Raw genomic sequence first — 19,182 nt, 5'->3', positions numbered from 1 at the left:
CTGATTTGTTGCTCTCGGCTAAAACAATTGCTTTTCCAGATATCAAGTTCACCTAGAGGTTTGTGCTTTCGGTTTTAGGCCGTAAATTAAATACAGAACAAACGTGCTGCCTCATATCCGGAAATGATCAGCCCCTTACCGAGAAGACGTTTTGGTAGGCTCGATTGTACTTTCTCGAGTGCAGTCTTCCTTCCTCCTCGAGTAAGGGCGCGGGCTCCGGTTGGCAATCGAGCCTAATTCTTTGGCAAATCACGATACTCGGGTAGCGTCATGGCCATGGTCTATTAGTCAAACTTCAAAGCACTAAAAGACGTACGACTTTGCATCAACTGAATGAAGACCAAAAAAACAATTTTCTAGTTTTGTTGCAATGAAGATATTCTTTGCTGTTTACGGCGAAGGATGGAGAGGATGGAAATGGATTATCATTGAAACTTGAAAAAACTGGCCTGTTTTTTGTGCAAGTTTCGTTCAGAAAAGTCGCTAAAAACTAAATAGGAATAGGTCCTCGTGTCTTTGATATTGCATATCTTCTCAGTTGGTTGTCAAGAATGTTCTACGTGTAAGCTTAAGTACTGATTTAGATTTTTACCCAGTTTTGACCTAAAAAGAGCAAACTTGGCATGATGATGATAATAATAATAATAATAATAATAATAATAATAATAATAATAATAATAATAATAATAATAATAATAATAATAATAATAATAATAATAGAACTTTATTTTCACACGATAATGTCTAAAGCTGAATAGCTTGTGGGGTTGTGCACAAATGAAATCAAATGAAATAAATACATGTCAAATCATACTGGTATTGAGGAGAGGGGAACCTGGGAGTACCCGGAGAGAAACCTCTCCGAGCAGAGTAGAGAACCAACAAACTCAATCCTCATATGACGTCGGAGCTGGGAATCAAACCCGGGCCACATTGGTGGGACACGAGTGCTCTCAGGGCGCATTGGTGGGAGGAGAAGGAGCCCTGCGCTCCATCCCTGTTCCCCAACGCAACGCTCGTGCAGGATCCATCATGAACCACAGTGCCCTTTTAAATTAGAATACGTGACCTTCGGGGAATTCGCAAGGCAAAAGTGTTTCATGGGAGCCTTATATATAATATATATATATATATATATATATATATATATATATATATATATATATATATATATATATATTAACGAAATCACTCACGAAAATCTTTTCCAGATGATTCATGATGAATTCTGTACGAGCGTTGCGCTGTCTCAAGTCAAGACATTTTGCGAATCGTTCGTGAAATTAGGAAATAAATCGAGTTTTATTTGGCTTTTTTACTTTTTTTCCATCTTTTTTACGGCCGTGACGAATGATGGGATTAGTTTTTAAAGACATTTTGGATCTGCTTCGGTGGGTAGTGAAACATGCATGAAAATTTGATTTAATCAAGCGAATTAATCACCGTAAAAGGTTTGTAAATCTGTGAGCAAAAGCCTAATTGTGTTGAAACACAACCGTTCGTAGGTCTGCTCAAAACGCCCCCCTAGTCATGTGCCGTTGAGTTAAGCACAGCAGAAGAGGGGCGTTTGAATCAACTTGGTTCGGCAGGTTAGGTTTATAGCGGCAAACAACGTTAAGTTCGGCGGGTTCTGTCGCATTATTCGAACATGGAGCGACGACTGATTCATGCGGTGTTCTGGTCGTGTGCCGAACGCAACGCATAAATTAACACAATAGAAGTAAGTTATACTCTTCCAAGCCCTTACCTGATCGTTATTTTGCTGCGACCCACAAGTACGACGTATGAATCAGTCGCTCTTAAGTCGAACTTTATTGAGTTACTTTCGGCACACGACTGGAGCGTCGTTTGGAACTGGCCTAAATCTGTGAGTGTCAAGAATTGTATTGAAAAACAAGGCCGTTCTTGGTCACGCAACTCAAACGTTTCCCTGTTCTCTAGCGAACGTTCAAGTTTAGAAAAACTACAAATAGGTTCAGGTTTAGTCCACGCTACCCCATAAGCATTAGCTTTAAGCATTATCGTGCTGAAATAAAGTGGATGTATGTATGTACTTCAGATTCGTCCGTTACAGTTTGAGGAATCGAAGTTTCATTGTAAAGGCTTATCTTTTGATTTTATCGTCAAGAGGCAACTCAGCAGTGATTATCATGACTCAGTTGTGAACATCAAAATGACTAATCAAAGATACGCAATGCATTGGATGTGTTTTCACCGCAATTATCACTGTATCGTATTCCGTGAGGATTTTTATAGTACCTGCTGAAAGGTGCACATTGGAAACAGAGACTTTTTTTATCCGGTGGGCGCACAATGAACGTCAAACTGAGGTTACAAAAAAATGCAATTTCTTTGACCCAAGAGCTCTCTATCCTGCTGAAGAGTGTCTTTTGTTGTTACAGGATGTTCTTAGATATTTTCTGGTAAGAGGTTCAGAGGTCTATTATTTTAAAGAAATGAACGTGATGTATAGATAAAAGTTGTCATTTTTACGCGCCTGTTTAAAAGGAAACAGCAAAAAAAATACACGTGCCTGAATTGTGATACAGTTCCTTTCTGTTTTAAAGTTATAATAAAATAATATCAATCATTTTTTTTTTGTAAAAAACCTACGCATAGGTTTTTCTCAAAAATACGTGATCTTATTGAAATCGATGGTGTCAAATTCAACGAAAGGAAGGGAAAGGCACAGCGCCTTGATATCATGTTGCAAAACATACCAACATGCACGTTACGGAATCGGTTTTCGCAGAATGCGATAGTTAGGTAGTTCAAAAGTATTTTCTAACGCCAGTTGTAAAGGAATTAAAACCCACCAATATATATAAAAGGCACCATGAAGCGTAACTGATGTGCGTGACGCGTGCGTGACGTCAAAAAGGCTGCGGAAAGAGTCGGCGATCTTATTGTTGTGACGCAAAGTGTAATTGCAGTTAGCAAAGTGCACGCGAGTATTTGGCAACTTTGGTTGCGATTCGATTTATTCAAACAGAGCTGACAAAAATATCGATTGGAATAAATACACAGAACAGTGACAGAATAATGTATCGGCTTCCGTTAGAGTAAAAGTACCGACTTTTGAAAGACCTGGCCGGGCGAGAAATTCGACTTCAGGTAGGCCTAATTTGTCTTCTTTTTTACTGTTAGCTAGCGTGAGTATTTTTGTCTCTTAGCTTTGAATTCCGACTTTCTTTACGTACATTTTTTCACGTTATGAGTTCAAAATATTAAAAAGAATTAAGTGTTAAGGTAAAACTATGAACTAACGAAAAATTAACGATTTGATTTAATTCGTCGCGACAGTAGTTCAAAGAGCGTGTGACAAAATTTAAGCGTATATTTGTGGAAAAATGACCGCATTTAAATTTGCTATATTTTACTTTGGTAATTTTAAAATATATTGTTTCGGTTCTGCGGTAAAACCGAACATTTTGGACAAAAATTGAAACGCCGGCTTTCTTATGTTAAGCCTTTCAAGTACCCAGTGTTGTTTTTCTAATCCGGAAAGAGGGAAAATCGTTTGCCGATCGTGGCCTAGTGCGAAAACGATCAGGAAGCGGAGATCGTGAACTTTTTAAAATCGTCTTTTACCATTTCATTGGAAAATATATTTATATAAAAACAAGTCTCAATGCGAGAGCTATGTCATTTCCACGTCTTTACCTTTTGTCAACAGTTTACAGCGGATGTAATTGTCTTATGGAGTGTGTAACTTTTCATTAAAAAAATGACAAGAATCAACACAAAAGCCTTCTTTCCTCATCTCTATACTTTTGGTAAACATTCTAAAAACATTAAAAAAAACCTTTGTCCTCTTAAAAAGCAAATTTTGTAAGAAAATGTTTTTTTTAACTCATTTATATTTTCCACTTTTCCTTCCTTCCTATCATTGCACAAAGAACTCGATGGGATAGCATTGAAAAAGGTGTGACGAAACATAGCATTCCTTTCAGTTGCGTATGACCTTTTTTAAACCTGATTCTCTTTCAGTCGATCTCTCTCACTATAGGGAAACGAAAAAGAAACATTGTCACATTTCATTAAAAGGCAGCCACATATCACGAGTAACGTAAACAACCGCTGAAATGAGTTGGGACTGATTTCATGTCAAACGCCTGCGAAATAACGGGCACGATAAGACATTGACGGTCCAATATTAAAACAAAAGAGTTCTTTTTTAGACAACGACAACAATACGGGACTCATCTTAACCAAATATCAATGTAACCTTCAAAATGTTGGGCATGTTTTAAGACACCAGCAGGTTGTAAGTGCAAATCGAATGAATGGCATTGGTCTCACTGCCAAGCCTTTCGCAAAGAGACCATATCAACACTGTAATGAACACTGAATTTTAAAAAAAGCAAGCGGAGACGGTGACTTGAGATTGGTTACGATCTCTGTGTCGAGTGGAAGGAATTTGTTGTCAAGAAATCCATCATATTTCGAATATTCTCAACGGCTCATATTAGGACGGAAATTATATGGATATGATACCATAAATTGAGAAGAGCCACCTAATGACTGGATGTATTTAAATTCGTCAGAATTACTTAACATGGTTTCCACAATGCCTTAAAAGCTAGTTTAATGAGTTTATAGCTGCCGTCAAATATATTGGTCTGTTCGGATGTTCGGCTAAGGGAGCTTCAGGTCTATAAAAAATTCTAGGTACCTCGTCCGGAAGTTCTAGCAATCGTGAAGTGGTGTCTGATCTGTATCAAAAACTTTTATTAAGCAGTCGTCCTTTTTTCCTGAAAATTTAGAACACGTTTGCTTAATTACAAGATAATTCTCAAACAAACTTTTGTGAAAATGATAGAAGTTGTATCAAATTCTTCAAATTTTATGCTTTTTTTTTCATAGTTGACGTTTTCTCAGGCCATTAAAATTCTAGAGTTCTACGCACTCTTCAGAGTAGTTAAATACTTTTCCGAGATGGCCAAAGTAGTGCTTCTCCAAAGTCTAAATTCGAATATTCGAAAATTCTAGCCCACCTTCCTCCGAATAGGTATTTTCCGAAATTACTCGGTGGATCATTTTAACCTCGTCGTCACTTTAACCTTCAATGTTCATAACCCTGTATAGGCGTAAAAGCACCTAAACACTATTCGCAAGGAATGGGACATGGAGTTCCCGGTGTAGTGGTCTGTCCTCCTTCGTATAGCTCAAAGGGCTGCAAATTAAGCCGCTGTTACTCGTTGAAACTTTTAGCTGAAGGTTATGTGCAAACGCCGCTGCAAAAAAGAGTTTCAGCAGGCGTCACATCGTGTAACATAAAAGGTCGAAACTCATTCGGGAACGTTGAAACTGGTATCAAATGTTATTTACATGGCCTTAGCCGGTTTCTTATTGGCTTACGTAGCGTAGCGTAACAAGACCGAGCGAGACCAGTTTCACGAAGTGTTGTTACACAGTGAAACTCCGGGTTTTATCACCACTGCGGCGATTGCTGCGCCCTTCGCAGGAGTAGAAAGCGGTTCTACTTTTCGTGGAACTTGTCTCGCAACGGAAGTTCAAAAAAGTTTCACGAAACCGACCATGTTACAGGGTACAATGCCTCCTGAAACTTGTTTCGGAGCGTCATTGCACACAAGTTTCAGCTGAAAGTTTCAACGTGTAACAGCGACTTTACAGTAATAGGTTAATTCGATCTGCCCCTCCAAAGTTATCGTATCGTATCGTAGTTATTGTATCCTAACGATAATCGTAGATGAACGATAGAACCCAGTAATGTGTTATTTCAGACACGTAAAACAATGGAATAAAATCAGAAAACCTTACTAACTTCGGTTATATTAAAACCGTTAGAACCGATGGAAGCCGGTCGTTTCGCCTGCAAGTCGTTTCGCCTACAGGTCGATTCACCTATACTGAAGTCGATTCCCCTACACACTTAAAGTAGATTCGCCTACACAAGTAAAGTCGATTCGCCTACATGCGCACGTGTAAAAGCCACTGACAATAAGCAGTTGCACAGCTATCAAAATCTTAAGTGACTACACTTCACTTAACCAAACACACGGTGATTACTGATTACATGTACTGAGATAAACACAGTAAGTGGCACTTACCGAAAAAGGTGAGACTTTTTTCCCTTTCAATAGGACATTGTTTCAAGACTTTATGGTCGCTTGTGCGGCACTTCGAACCGAAAGAGGTTAACAGTGAGATGTCGTCCTGAGGGAGGTGTTTAATTATTTCGCGGAGTCTTCGAGCTAGTTGGCATCTCTTGACATCACGGAGCTCGAGCCATGTTGTGAAATCCTCAGAGGTTTGCCACAGATCTCGAGTGTTTTGGCCTATGCACCGTTTTCAAAACGAGTAACCTTTTGGTGATTTATCACGGTTGGGTACCTTCATGACAATACTTTGAAAATTTGATTCTTTCAATAGCTCTAGCCTCGCAATCAGTCTAGTAGCGTAAAGCATAGGGTATATTTTGAAGTTCTCACTCCTGAATCTTTTCTTTGTCTCCATCTTTAATTTTTTAAAGTAAGAAATTAGTCTACTTAATATAATAGCATCGCGAAGGTGGTTTAATGTCGTATCTTTTATCTGCGGAAGGGACAGGGATGATGCAGGGATGGCGCAGTGGTGAGAGCACTTATCTCCCACCAATGTGGCCCGGGTTCGATTCCCAGACTCGGCGTCATATGTGGGTTGAGTTTGTTGATTCTCTACTCTGCTCCGCGAGGTTTTTATCCGGGTACTCGGGTTTTCCCCTCTCCTCAAAAACCAAAATTTGATTTGATTTGCGTTAACTTGTTAATTTCAATTTACAGTGTCCCCGATTAGTGCTCTACAGCGCTAGAAGATTAGTCACTTAAATAAAGCTCCTTTCCTTTCCTTTACATTAAATGAAGGTTAGAAAGATCATCGCAACTCAGAATTGGCTCCCTATGATTTTTTTAAAATTTTGCCGATAATGCTATAGCCTGCGTAGCTCGCGGTATTTTAGGTGTGTGGAATAAAGTTTTAGCGGTGGAGCCGCTTATCGCGAGCGGCGAAGCCGCGAGGAATGGCTCCGCCACCAAAACTTTATTCCGTGCGCATAAACTACCGGCAGATGCGCAAGCTAATAATTCTATCTCAGATTGCTAAGTACTATTCTGGAATAAAATATGGGAGTCTCTTTATATTTTTTTAGATATAAGCAAGTAAAGGCGAAATATAGAGAGCTTTCATGTTGCCATAGTAACCTATTGCGCCACAATAGTGGGCGCATTAATTGGTGTTTCATGTGGTACCATAACATTGCTGTTACGTGATACTGTAGTGTATTGACAACCCTTCCAATAAGAAGGTCTCTTAAAATCCAGCCATATTAATGAAAGTTGCAAACAAGCATGAAATTAAGCAATCCAGTCTTGAATGGGATTCGAATCCCTGACCGCGTGCGATTGCGCAACACTGCTCTCCTAACTGAGCTAACAAGTCAACTGGGAGCTAGCTGGTCAGTAGACCTTATCGGAATTATCAGGGATTTGGCTCATGAACGAAGCTAAGGGGTCATTTTGTATTGAATTCACCCTTAAGCCTCTTTTGCATGTAGTTTTAACCCTTTCACTGCCGAGGGCCTCCCCATTGACAAGTAAAATCGTCTGGCGTTAGACAGAGTAAAATCTATAAGTGTCAATTTGCATTTTTGGCGGTGAAAGAGTCAAACAAAAGAAAATGTGCCCGCAGGCTCAACTCCAATAAGGTCTATTGCGAGTAGGGAGCTTAAGATCTACGACGAAGGCGTCGACGAAAACGCCGCAAAACAGTGATATCATTAGTTAAGGTGGCTGAACACAGTTTTTGATGCCTATGTTTCATTTACCTTTTTCTCTAAAACCCTTGATCCTTTGGTCGCCAAAAATGGTAGCAAACAAGTTAATAACACGAACTTCGGTTTTTTGATAGCTGAGCTGCCGTATATGAAGTCACTAGAAAGTGTAACCAACATCGAATTGCAGAAAGTCTGTGACTAGTTGAATGCAAATAGGCTGACCATAAATGCAAAAAAAATCCAATTTTGTCGTCTTTAGACCATCACAAAAGAAGCTTAGCTATCAGATTAATATAAGGATATACAATAATGCCTCAAATAGTGATACTTTTCTTGAATGCAAAGATTATGTAAAGTTCCTGGGTGTGCCCATCGATAAAAAGTTAAGGCTTGGAAATATCATATCGACTACATTGCCTCTAAAATTAGCGGGGTTGTTGGAATTATATCACGATTAAGGCACTCTGTCCCTCTAAATACTTTAATCCAAATTTATCGTTCTCTGATTTTCTCATATACATACTACGGAATTGCTGCCTGAGGCCAAGCTGCACAGGTCTATTTCAGAAAGGTCTTTATCTTACAAAAACTAGCTCTTCGGCTAACGTTCCTTACTGGTAATAGATCTCATGCTATTCCTTTGTTTGTCTCTGCTAATGTCTTACCCCTCAATATGCTTTATTTTGAAACAGTATGTTCTCTTATGCACGACATATCTACCAATTCTGCGCCTCAGAATATCTGTGGTGTTTTTACCTGTTCATGTGACGTTCATACATATAACAGTAGAGTTTCTGATGCTGGTAATTTATATGTTAATAAATCAAGACTGAAATTCAACTTAATTCGTGTTTCATTTTCAAAGCTAAGTTGTGGAATTGACTGAAGCCTGACCTGCGTAAACTTAGGAAAAAACCTTTCAAAAATAAAATTCATCAATTTTTACTTGCGGTACTTGGTAATGAGGATGATTATGTTGATGTCTCTACGTTAATGTTTAAAATTACTAATTATCATTAATCAAACTCTACTAGCTATTATTATTAATTCCTTATGTTCTATGTCTTATTATAGGTTCTTGCTCTTCTCATGTAAATCCTAGCTAATTGTGAATATATTTGTATACCTATTTATTCTATTTATTTATTTACCTGATTTTAATAATAATTTTATTGTAACTTATACACCCCGCCCCGATTAGCGTTGCTACATGCGTGTTGTATATATATATTTTTGTTAAATTTAAATTATTTAAATAAAATGATGATGATAAAATGATGATACGCCGTTGCCATGGCAACATGAATAAATATTGATGAATAGGCCTGTAAAATCGGTGTTGTTTATTTGCAGAAAATCTGGTCGTTAGATTTTCTTTATAATTTGCACGCAACAAGCTTGTAACGATGTCCACACTATTTAAATAATAATTTTACAGGGAGATCTTTAATTATCCCTTGTTTAAGGTCTACTGGAATATCTAGAATTGTTCCTCTGTACATGTTAAAGTTCAATTTTTTTTAATACTTCAATTACTTATTTCTTAAAGTATTTTCGTGCCAAATTTCTTTAAATTCTAACAAGTGTTTCTCGAGAAATAGGCGAAAGACAAACGACGTCGGCGTCGCCGTAATTAATATATGAAGTTTCACTGGATATTACTACATATTATAACCAACCCATTAATTTTCGAGCGATTGTATCGGCTAATTTACGTCACGTGGTGCAAACTTACGGGACACTTATCACGCATAAATAACCCCTGTTTGAGTGGATATTTGCCCTGCGAAATGCTATAGCAATCACTTCCGTTGAAAGGAAACAAAGCCGGCGGAAAAAAACGCAGCGGAAGAGTTTTCATTTTACATGGAAGAAAAACAAACTCGCTTTCTGGAGTCTAGTGATAGTGACATTAAAAAGCTGGTCGCAAATGCTGTTCTGAAAAGTACGAGGAAGTCAACAAAACATGCTGTCAACCTCTTTGAAGGTGAAGAAAGTTTTGAGCACACTTTAGAGATTTAATCCTACGCGAACTTTAACTAAGTCATTTTAAAGAATAGAGAATTTTAATACCCTGTGTTTACCGACTATAAAATAACCCCACCGTTCGAAGGAGAGAAAAATTCCAGCCGCACTTGAAAACAGTCATCCAGACTTTGCACACTCTGTCTTTCATTGTTGGAATTTCTTTTTCAGTAAGCAGAAAGCGCCTTGTTTTCCAGTTTTCCTCTTGCAGTGACAATAGACCAATTTCGATATATTAAAATTCAGTCCTAAACAAAAGGCATCATCTCGAGGCACTGGGGAATAAAAATAAGGATTTGTATGAGTTTATTCCCCCGAGCCTCGAGATGATGTCTTTTGTTTGGGACTGAATTTATATTTATCGAAAGTGGGCTATTAAAATGATTTGATTTTTTTTTCTGAGAGCGACACGCTTTCTTTCTAGTCAAATTTTGAACATTGTATCAAATAAATTCGAGGGATCGCCAGCACATTTAACACTGGCGTTTTCCGAGCGGTTTTTTGCGGGATATGAAAATTAATGGAAGGGTTATAAAATAAATATACCCCTTTCTGGCTTGCTGGTTTGTTGGCTCATAACGTCCTTGGCTGACAGATTGTCCTCAAATTTTCATATTTGCCCTCGGCGAAGCTTCGCTTCTCGGCCAAATTTTCAATTTTTTGACAATTTCTCAGCCGCGGACTTTATCAGCCGACATACCAGCCGCCAGAAGGGGTTTATTTAGTAAAAATGTTATCCAAGATAGTAATGGAGGTGATGTTGGTGTCCCAAATTAGCTTCTATTCTTATGCAAACATATTCTACTGTTTTGGTTGAATCAACATGGCCTATGATAACGACATGGAATAAAATTCTTTTCAAATATCACCGAGAGAGGTACAGCACGTGATTTCGAAGTATTCAGCTATTGCGAATGATTTTTCAAATCTCGTGACAATTGCTCTTCAACTTCAAGGGTTGGCATTTTTTGAAAGGCCTCAGTTACAGTATAAATTAAACGACACCGAAGACTCATTTTCCCTGCTATATGATATTTGTGTCGCGCATTTTCCTTTGTAGAGATTTCAAATAAGAACTGAATAAGCGATCTCTAAGTCTAACACGTGGATCACGTGGAATTACTTAAATGCAAATTTTCTGGTAATTGATTGAAAGCTTGATCAATGCAGTGATTTTATCTATCTTTTCTAAAAGTTGAAATAAGTTTAAAAAGTAAAAAGGCCAATGCTTTCGGAGGATGAAACACAAAGACATGACTTTTAGGCTGGTGATTTTCAGGCTTTTCGCATGTTTTACACATAGCAAATTATCACTGAAGCAGCTTACTACCAATCAAATCGCAGCAAATCTGCACAGGGAACTAATGAATTCGTTGCCTGAGGGCCCATTTCCCTATCAAACATTCACACAAAGACAACACCATCTGCTCCTTATTCAGTTAAATCTTGCTCTCCAAGATCGTTATAAATTTCCAACAGATTTTGAAATTTTAGTCGTCAGCAACTAATTTGCTAACGAAAGGAAAGCGGTGCCGTCTTCCTGGATGAGAAAAAGAGACATTGTACAGTTGGTAAGTTTCAGCACCAAGCTATACTTTGTCACCGTATCACGCGCAGCAAAATCATAGAGCACAGGTAAGTATAATTAGATTTCAATGCAATTATGCTTTTTAAACAGCAAATTTACAAACGCATCGCGTTCAAAAGTGATAGTCTTTTTGGCAACCCCATGTAACGGAAACAAGCTAGAAAAACAAGGTAACAAATACGTTGAAGAATAGTCACTGGACCGTAACATCACTGAAGAAAAAATAAACGGGCTAAAGTATTTTTCATCGGTTTCCTCGGGTTAAAGACTGCCAGGCAAGAAGTTGCGCATCATTTGGGCTTCTTGCGGTTTCATGGAGTAACTTCAAAACGAAAATGTCGAGAAATGGTTCGAAAGTAGCTAATGTTCGATCTTAATCTAATCGTTGGAAACGTCACAAAATCCGTTCAAAATTGTGCACAAGAGTGGTTCGTTTGAAGTCCATGCACTTCCTATGTAAGTGTAATTTCTAAAAATATATGTGTATTTCCGTATGCAAAAGGCCTTCCCTAATCGCTTTCATACCTTGGGCAGAAGACTATTTGCATAGAAAAACAACGGCATAGTTAAAAGATAATAGTGCAGATGAGTGATGTCGTGTCTTAAAAATTTAATGAACTGTGTTATTTGTTAAAATAGAGTTTGCGGTTTGGTGAGCTCTTTGTCTTTGTTCACGAATTTCCATAAAACGAACACGTAGAAAGACTGACGAGGCATGGAATAGCCATTTACAATTGAGTGTTTCCACAGAGCCAAATAATAAGCGGAGAATGCTTTTTCTTTCTCTCTTATTTCACAAGGTGTAAAAGAATTCGGTCTTTTTTAAAGAGGCATTTTTGTTGCAACTCGCCATCATCGAAGCACTCAACTTATTTTATCACCACTTAAACAACAAGACACGATTTGCATACAAACGTTGAAAGCCAGAAGTATGATGTTTTCTTTCGACATTAACACACTACACTATTTCCCTGTGAAGGACGGAACTGGACAGAGTGTTTATTTTAACACCGCGTTGATGAAACCCTCGGGCCGCAGATTCTTTCGACGCGACCAAGCAGAACAGCGTTCGCTTATCCATTACACTCAGCTGAAACCTTGCTCATAGATATTAAAAAAACCGTGCATGTTGGTCATGTAAGACACTGTAGGTCTGAATTCTACAGGAACTTCCTTGTTTGTTTAAACAACAGGTGAAAAGTTCTTTTGCAGTACCTGTCTATTGAGCTGCGCGCTTCGTTTTATACGCGTCACGAAGTGTCTTTACCCTTTTGTTTAATTCAAACAAATGAAAGCCATTAACCCTAACTTTTACTGCTTAAGTAAACTTAAATAGTGGTAAAGCTCTGAATGAAAAGCAATGCAAACGCTAACGTTATATCCGTGGTTGTAAATAACAGAAACTGACGCTTGTGCTCAGGGGCACCCAACGTCACTGAATTTTCGGAAAATATCTGCTCGGAAGACGATTTGAGATCTAGAATTTTCGGAACATTTGTTGTAAAATGTCTTGCTTGCCTGCCTGTCCTGGGATTTTCGAACATCCAAAAAACGGTGTAATTGCCCATTTTAAACGGATTTTTACCCTAAAAGGTCACCTACAATTTTCGGGAGCCTTTTTTTCTGGCTGAAATTTTCGAAAAGGTAAGTTTTGATCCCTATATTTTTCGGATCACTAGACTTTCAGCTAGGAAATCCGAACAAATGAAGAATTTTTTGGGGATAAAAATATGCCTATATCTACAGTTTAAATACTAAAATACGTTTAACAATGCTATGTTTAAGTGGTTTTGAACTATATTCTCGTTGGTTGCCCTTGGCTTGTACTTGTCGGGACACTTCGTTACGTCTATCAAAATTGACCGTGACTCATGAATGGACATCATGACAGAAACAGTGAGCGCTGTGATAAGTAACACATAGGAGGCAGCGTTGCTTGATTCGCATGCGTCTCCTTCGAGTTCAAGTCTCGCCATAAACCGTCGCAAGAAAATGGACGATACCGTACACCAATCCATATATAGATATAGATATATATATATATATATATATATATATAGATATAGATATAGATATAGATATAGATATAGATATAGATATAGATATAGATATAGATATAGATATAGATATAGATATATATATATATATTGTCGGGATATATATATATCTATTTTGGGGTGGCTATATAAGCTTAACCTCCATTCCAGACATCAGCACTGCACTGATGAGGCCCAGAAGGCCGAAACAGTACTGTCTGCAGTTATATCTATTTTATATATATATATAATTATTTAAACTTCCAGAAAGATTTTCAAAGCTTCTTGTTTTGTTACCGTCGCTTGCAACTACCTGTCCACACACTTGACAAAAACATGTTCTGCCGGCCAGTCAAAATTCAAAGTTTTGACAATTATATTGCAAAGGTTACCCACCCACTTTGGAACGTTTTGGCGCCACTCCGCAAACACTTCACCGGAAGCAAAGTCAGCAACGCGTACGGGCATTTTGTCTTTTGCAGTTTTGAACACCTTGCTTGAAATTGCTACATAGTTTATTTATTGTAAAGGCCATGTCTTGCCAAACGGCAAATAAATCAGCTACGATCATTTGCGTAACTGGCGCCAAAACGTTCCCAAGTGGGCGGCTAAAATTTGAAGTGTGTGTCAAAACGTCGAATTTTGATTAGCTGGCAGAACATGTTTTTGTCACGCGTGTGGACAGGTAGTTGCAAGTGACGGTAATAACGACATCTGAACAATTGGTTTTGAAGCTATTTTTTGACGCTTTAAAACAACTAAAGCTGACAAAGTAGTTAGTTTTTATCATGAAGAAAGGCGTAACTGGCAAGTGTAACTTCAACCTACGCACTTACAAAGGCAATGTTAGGGTTAACTGAACCGACAAATGAAACCTTTAGATGCTGAAATATATTTAATTTCAATATTATTAAATTTATACTATCATAACAAATAGTGTTTATTTTTGGTCAAGCTTCTGTTTTGATGAAGACTCTTGAATCAACGCCGAAATTTTAGTTTTTTTTGCCCATTGGCCGAGCATGACATTCTTTTCTCTGACAAACTTGAGACGATTAATCCAGGGGCCGAAAAGCAGAGAAACACCTTGACTGTTATTATTATTATTAACTATTAAGCATCTGACTCAATATCAAAAATTCTTAGCGTTGAGCGCTTCAGCACAAGCTAAGAAGGAGCTTTTCCGTTCGCCAATGCAAATTATACACGACCACATGAAAAACAATTTAAAACCGGCAAAGACGAAAAAAATTGTTGTTTTTCTTCCACAACGTGGTCATTCGCCCTTGTAATGTGACAATTTTTATGATTATGAACCCAGTAAACTTGACAACTCCCTGACGAATTGGAGAAAACCCATTACGCACCGAAAATGGCCTACATGGCCAGAAACTTATCAACTGGGAGCCAGCCAACTATGATTTGTCCTCTCCCATTAAAACTACATTTGAGCAAAATGACATTCAAAAAATGTTTGAAACAATTTACCAGGCAATTTTTCAGAAAGGGGGCGGTTGAAAATACTTGACCGCAAGGAAACCGAGCAGCTTCAATATCTTGTGTTGTGGCTTTTAAACGACCATTAACCGTGTTGTTTATCGTCAAATAATGCTGACTAAGTTGGATATGTAAAAACTCCTGGTGAGTTTTTCGTCGAAATTTCCAATCGTTCAAATTGATGTGTTGTTTGTTTGCAGAGTAACTTGGAAAACACTGGTAATTTTCAACACAATTCCCTACACTGCAACTGAACGCGTAAGTAAAACATTGAAAATGTTATGTTTTGGATTACTTAAGTGTTAAAAAATTATTATATCATTATGCCATCTGAAGTAATTTGAGAACACTACCAATTGGATTGTTGATGAGAAAACAACTGTTTATGTCTGTCAATTCTTTGACGTTTTCAGTTTACATACGTTTTGAGCTCTGGACACTGTTAACAGCAGGGGAAAGTTCATTGCTATCAACTTTAGATTAGTTTTAGAACCGAATTCTTTTCGGCTGGAAGATTTTAGCCCTCGAAAGATGTCTAAATATCAACACGAGGGATAGGGTCACTTGGCAAATGAGATTAAATTTTAGTCTGTTAATTGATACGTCATCCGTAATGGAGTGTTGCTATTTCAAGGAGTTTACATGTTCAAGCCCTTAAAGTATGGTACTTCGGTTTTGTTGTAAAAATATAGGGGCCTGATCTATTAAGATAAGGTAGCAACTAGCAAAAGCAATCAAGATAGTAAATGACACTGACAAATTGCCACGAGGATATAAAGTTGTTGTGCGTTTGCCATTGTTCTCCACTGCTTACCAATACAATAGTAGCCAATAGTAAAGCCTAGAGACGGTGAATAAATTTAATTTATGTACAGCTGTTATGGGGCGTGTAGATTATTGAATGGCATTTCGTTTTGCGTATGCAGAAAGCCTTTTTTTTCCTTCGATCCAAAGGACTCCACGCTCGTTTCTTTTGTCGATGGATAAGATATTAGGGCGGCAGTGAGTTGCGTAGTTGATTTCAACCCATTTCAGAAAACAAGTGCGCTGTATTAATTATATTGGAAACGTTCCAGCTTCGTCCAACCTTGAGTTAATATTAAATAGGAATATTTTGGAAATCGTCATTGTTATTTACCTTGCTAAGTATGGAATAAAACTAGATTATTACACATAACATGAGAATTTTATTCCATAAAGCTCATTTGTACAAATCTATACGCTTTATTTTCACATGTGAAAAAGACCTATACAGCCAATCAGAATGGCGTACAGCTATTTCACATGTGAAAGTATAACCAATCAGCGATAGCGTAAAGGCGTTTCCATGCCAATCACTCGTGCATCTCGTGCAAATCGTGCAAATCGTGCAAATCGTACTTTGTTATTGAATTAAATTAAATTTGCATTTGGTTCTATTGTTAGTGAGTTTTTGTTTCTAATTCGCGTTCAGAAAACTATTTTAATGAAAATTCTCATGTTATGTGTAATAAAGAGTTTACGACATAGAAAGTGCTTTGTACGGGGTTTTATTCACTCGTTGTTTGTGTCAAAAACCCTCACTCGCTCGTTCCTCGCTCGTTCGGGTTTTTGACACAAACAACTCGTGCATAAAACCCCGTACGCCGCACTTTCTATGAAGTAAACTATTTTTGTCATATGTTCAGATTACGTGCGAAATTCACTTCTCGAGGTCTTTTAAGGCAAGGTCACGCTATTTTTTGAAACGTTTAATCCTGTTTCCTTTTGAAGATAAGCACTGACGTAAATAGTTTCGTAGTAAGAAAGCTTGGTTGCTGTGCAACATTTTGTGACAATATGTCCACACATAAAATCGTGTTTACCTCGACTTTATTTTATTAGTATACTGGCTGCCATCTTGAAAAAATAGTTACGAGTCCTTTCCGTTTAGAAAAATTACCATTTCTTTTATCCGTATCGTTGAAAGCAAAGCTCAGTATTGGATATCGCGCGTACAAACAGGAAATTACGTAATCCACAAACAATCTGATCTGATCATAATTGCTTGTTCCTAGCAAAAAGTAAAAAGTAAAAAAAATAATACTTTGGGAATTTTGTAATGGTATAGCCGTTTAAACGGAATCTCAATTTTCCGAGCAGTAAATTATCGTGATTTACTCTTTGTAAAAATTCAAAATTAACGATATATTTTCCGTGTAAAAATGTAAAAAGTAAAGTCCAAAATTCAAACTGAAGATAATGACGTGAAATTTCCCAAGGAACACGAAAAACGTTCCAAGCAAAGCCCAAGGACTAGCGGCCTTTTTGTCGAAAAAATGTCTCGGATTAAGTACCATGATAACACAGGAAAATTTAATGAAACTTTTACGGTTTTCATCGTTTCATTAATATAGTTTAATTAATTCGTATTTTCCATTAAGGTTGACTGTCGTGACTATTTTAGAGGTTTTAATTCCTTTGCGAGAAATCAGTGTTTGGCTGAACTGTCAAGTTGTCTGTTATACTTAATTAAAAGGGTTATATCATAATACAGTTGTGATTCAGGACAAATTTTATTCCGTTTTGAGGTTAGAGCGGTTTTCAATAGAGTATCGAAAGTAATTAGTGGATTACTTTGGTTTTGTATTACTTCATTCAGTGATTAGTTCAAAGTTCTCGCGCCACTTTTTCAACCAATCAAAAGTGAAACCAAAATCAATGGTGGCTCGTGCACATTTTCCCGCGCTTTATGTCGGCTACGTGTATAACTTCAAGTTTTGCTTGGTTTACCGGATTATCTTCGTCCTTCTTGATAGGCCAAAGTAATTACTTTGGTTTTAGTTTTATGACACTCGACTGAAACTCGCTCTATTTCGGGCTCTCTCGTTGACTGGTCTGTATTCAGTGATTTGATTTACTTTAGGAGCGGGGATATCGCCGAGGCGAGAGCGCTCACCTTCCACCTATTTGACCCGGGTTCGATTTCCAGACTCGGCGTCATAGGTGGGTTGAGTTTGTTGTTCTCTACTCTGCTCCGAGAGGTTCTTCTCTGCATGAGTTGACTTGATTTCTGTACTGTCCTCAATAATAATAATAATAATAATAATAATAATAATAATAATAATAATAATAAAATAATAATAATAACAATAATAGTAATAATAATAAGTATTATTATTATTATTATTATTATTATTATTATTATTATCTCGCAGTATAAAACTTTGGAATGCTTTCCACATTATGAGTAGTATAGGGCGCATAACGTAACCTACACCACTTGAGAAGCTACACTTAGAATTAGAACTAAAAAAAGTTCGGTACGGAACCTAGTACAATTCTAATATACATAATGATATGAATCTTTCTACTTAGAGAACTAATTCAGAATATAATTAAATTCTATACTCTATAAAACCTACGCAAAAACATGATGTTATCTCTACTAAAAGCCTATTTAGAAAATTATTCAGTTTTTATACTCTCATTATCTCTTATAAACCTATACGAGGCCATCATAATCTGGTTATCTCTACTAAAAGCCTATTTAGAATCATATCAAACTCTTATGCCCTATAAAAACTGCGTAGGAAATCAGTAAAATACAGGTTTTGCGACAATACTTGTGTTTCTGGATTTCTGAAAAAAAAAAAACCTAAAATCTAGTGTCCTTAGCGCCCTAATTAAGTATTTATCTTAAATGTTCTGGCAATGTTCAAAGTGTTTGAGATGACCGACTTCTGCATCCGCTCAAGTACACCCCGCGCTCTCGCTTCTATTAGCTTCCTCACCGACTTCTCTAGATGTTTAGAATAGCCACCCAGTACGTCAATTATTATGTTGTACTGTTCAACCCTATAACCATTGTATCTCTGCTTCAGCTCCCACTTCATGGGCCCATACTTGAGTGTCTTCATCTTTCTTGGCTCTACTCTCAATCCATGGGCAGCTCATTTCAATCGCATAAACTTCTTTCCTCTCGTGGCTGACAAGACGCGCGTCGATCCGATTTGCTCTGACTTCGTTGTGCTCTACATAGATGGGAATATCCCAAAACGCTTCACTCGTGGTGATCTGGTAGGCTGGTTTTGGCATCGCCGGTGAGTACCATGGTGGAACCTCTTCTATTAAACCATGCTCTCGGAGGAGCTCAAAAAACAGAATCTTCAAAGCTGCATTATGGCTGTATAGGTACATGGTTTGTGCCAGGGAGGAACATCCAGCCAGTATATGTGCAACGCTCTCAGCTACCTTCCCACATAACCTGCATAGGACTTCACCATCGGTGGAGGTTTGCGTCT

General features: G+C 37.6%; 1 protein-coding gene and 1 long non-coding RNA gene across 16 annotated transcripts in view; one reads left to right on the top strand and one right to left on the bottom strand.

Moving 5' to 3' along the window:
• LOC138018026 (D(1) dopamine receptor-like) overlaps positions 1 to 19,182 on the top strand; it is a 107,956-nt gene that overhangs the window by 70,081 nt on the left and 18,693 nt on the right. For 9 of the 15 annotated variants that reach the window (XM_068866455.1, XM_068865089.1, XM_068865714.1 and 6 more), the window contains one exon: positions 15,121 to 15,178. The gene's annotated coding sequence lies outside the window, so the exon portion shown is untranslated. Of the gene's footprint in view, positions 1 to 2,862; positions 3,115 to 11,161; positions 11,435 to 15,120; positions 15,179 to 18,762; positions 19,173 to 19,182 lie in introns of those variants that run through there. The other 6 variants (XM_068873563.1, XM_068872909.1, XM_068869967.1 and 3 more) reach the window with 6 other exon arrangements.
• The window catches only part of LOC138029763 (uncharacterized), a 43,646-nt gene that overhangs the window by 18,541 nt on the left and 5,923 nt on the right, over positions 1 to 19,182 (bottom strand). The window lies entirely within an intron of this gene.

This window comes from Montipora capricornis, chromosome 1 (genome assembly GCF_036669925.1).
Source record: "Montipora capricornis isolate CH-2021 chromosome 1, ASM3666992v2, whole genome shotgun sequence".
NCBI lineage: Eukaryota > Metazoa > Cnidaria > Anthozoa > Scleractinia > Acroporidae > Montipora > Montipora capricornis.
Note: the sequence above shows the minus strand (reverse complement) of the source record. Positions and strands in the feature narration are given on the sequence as shown.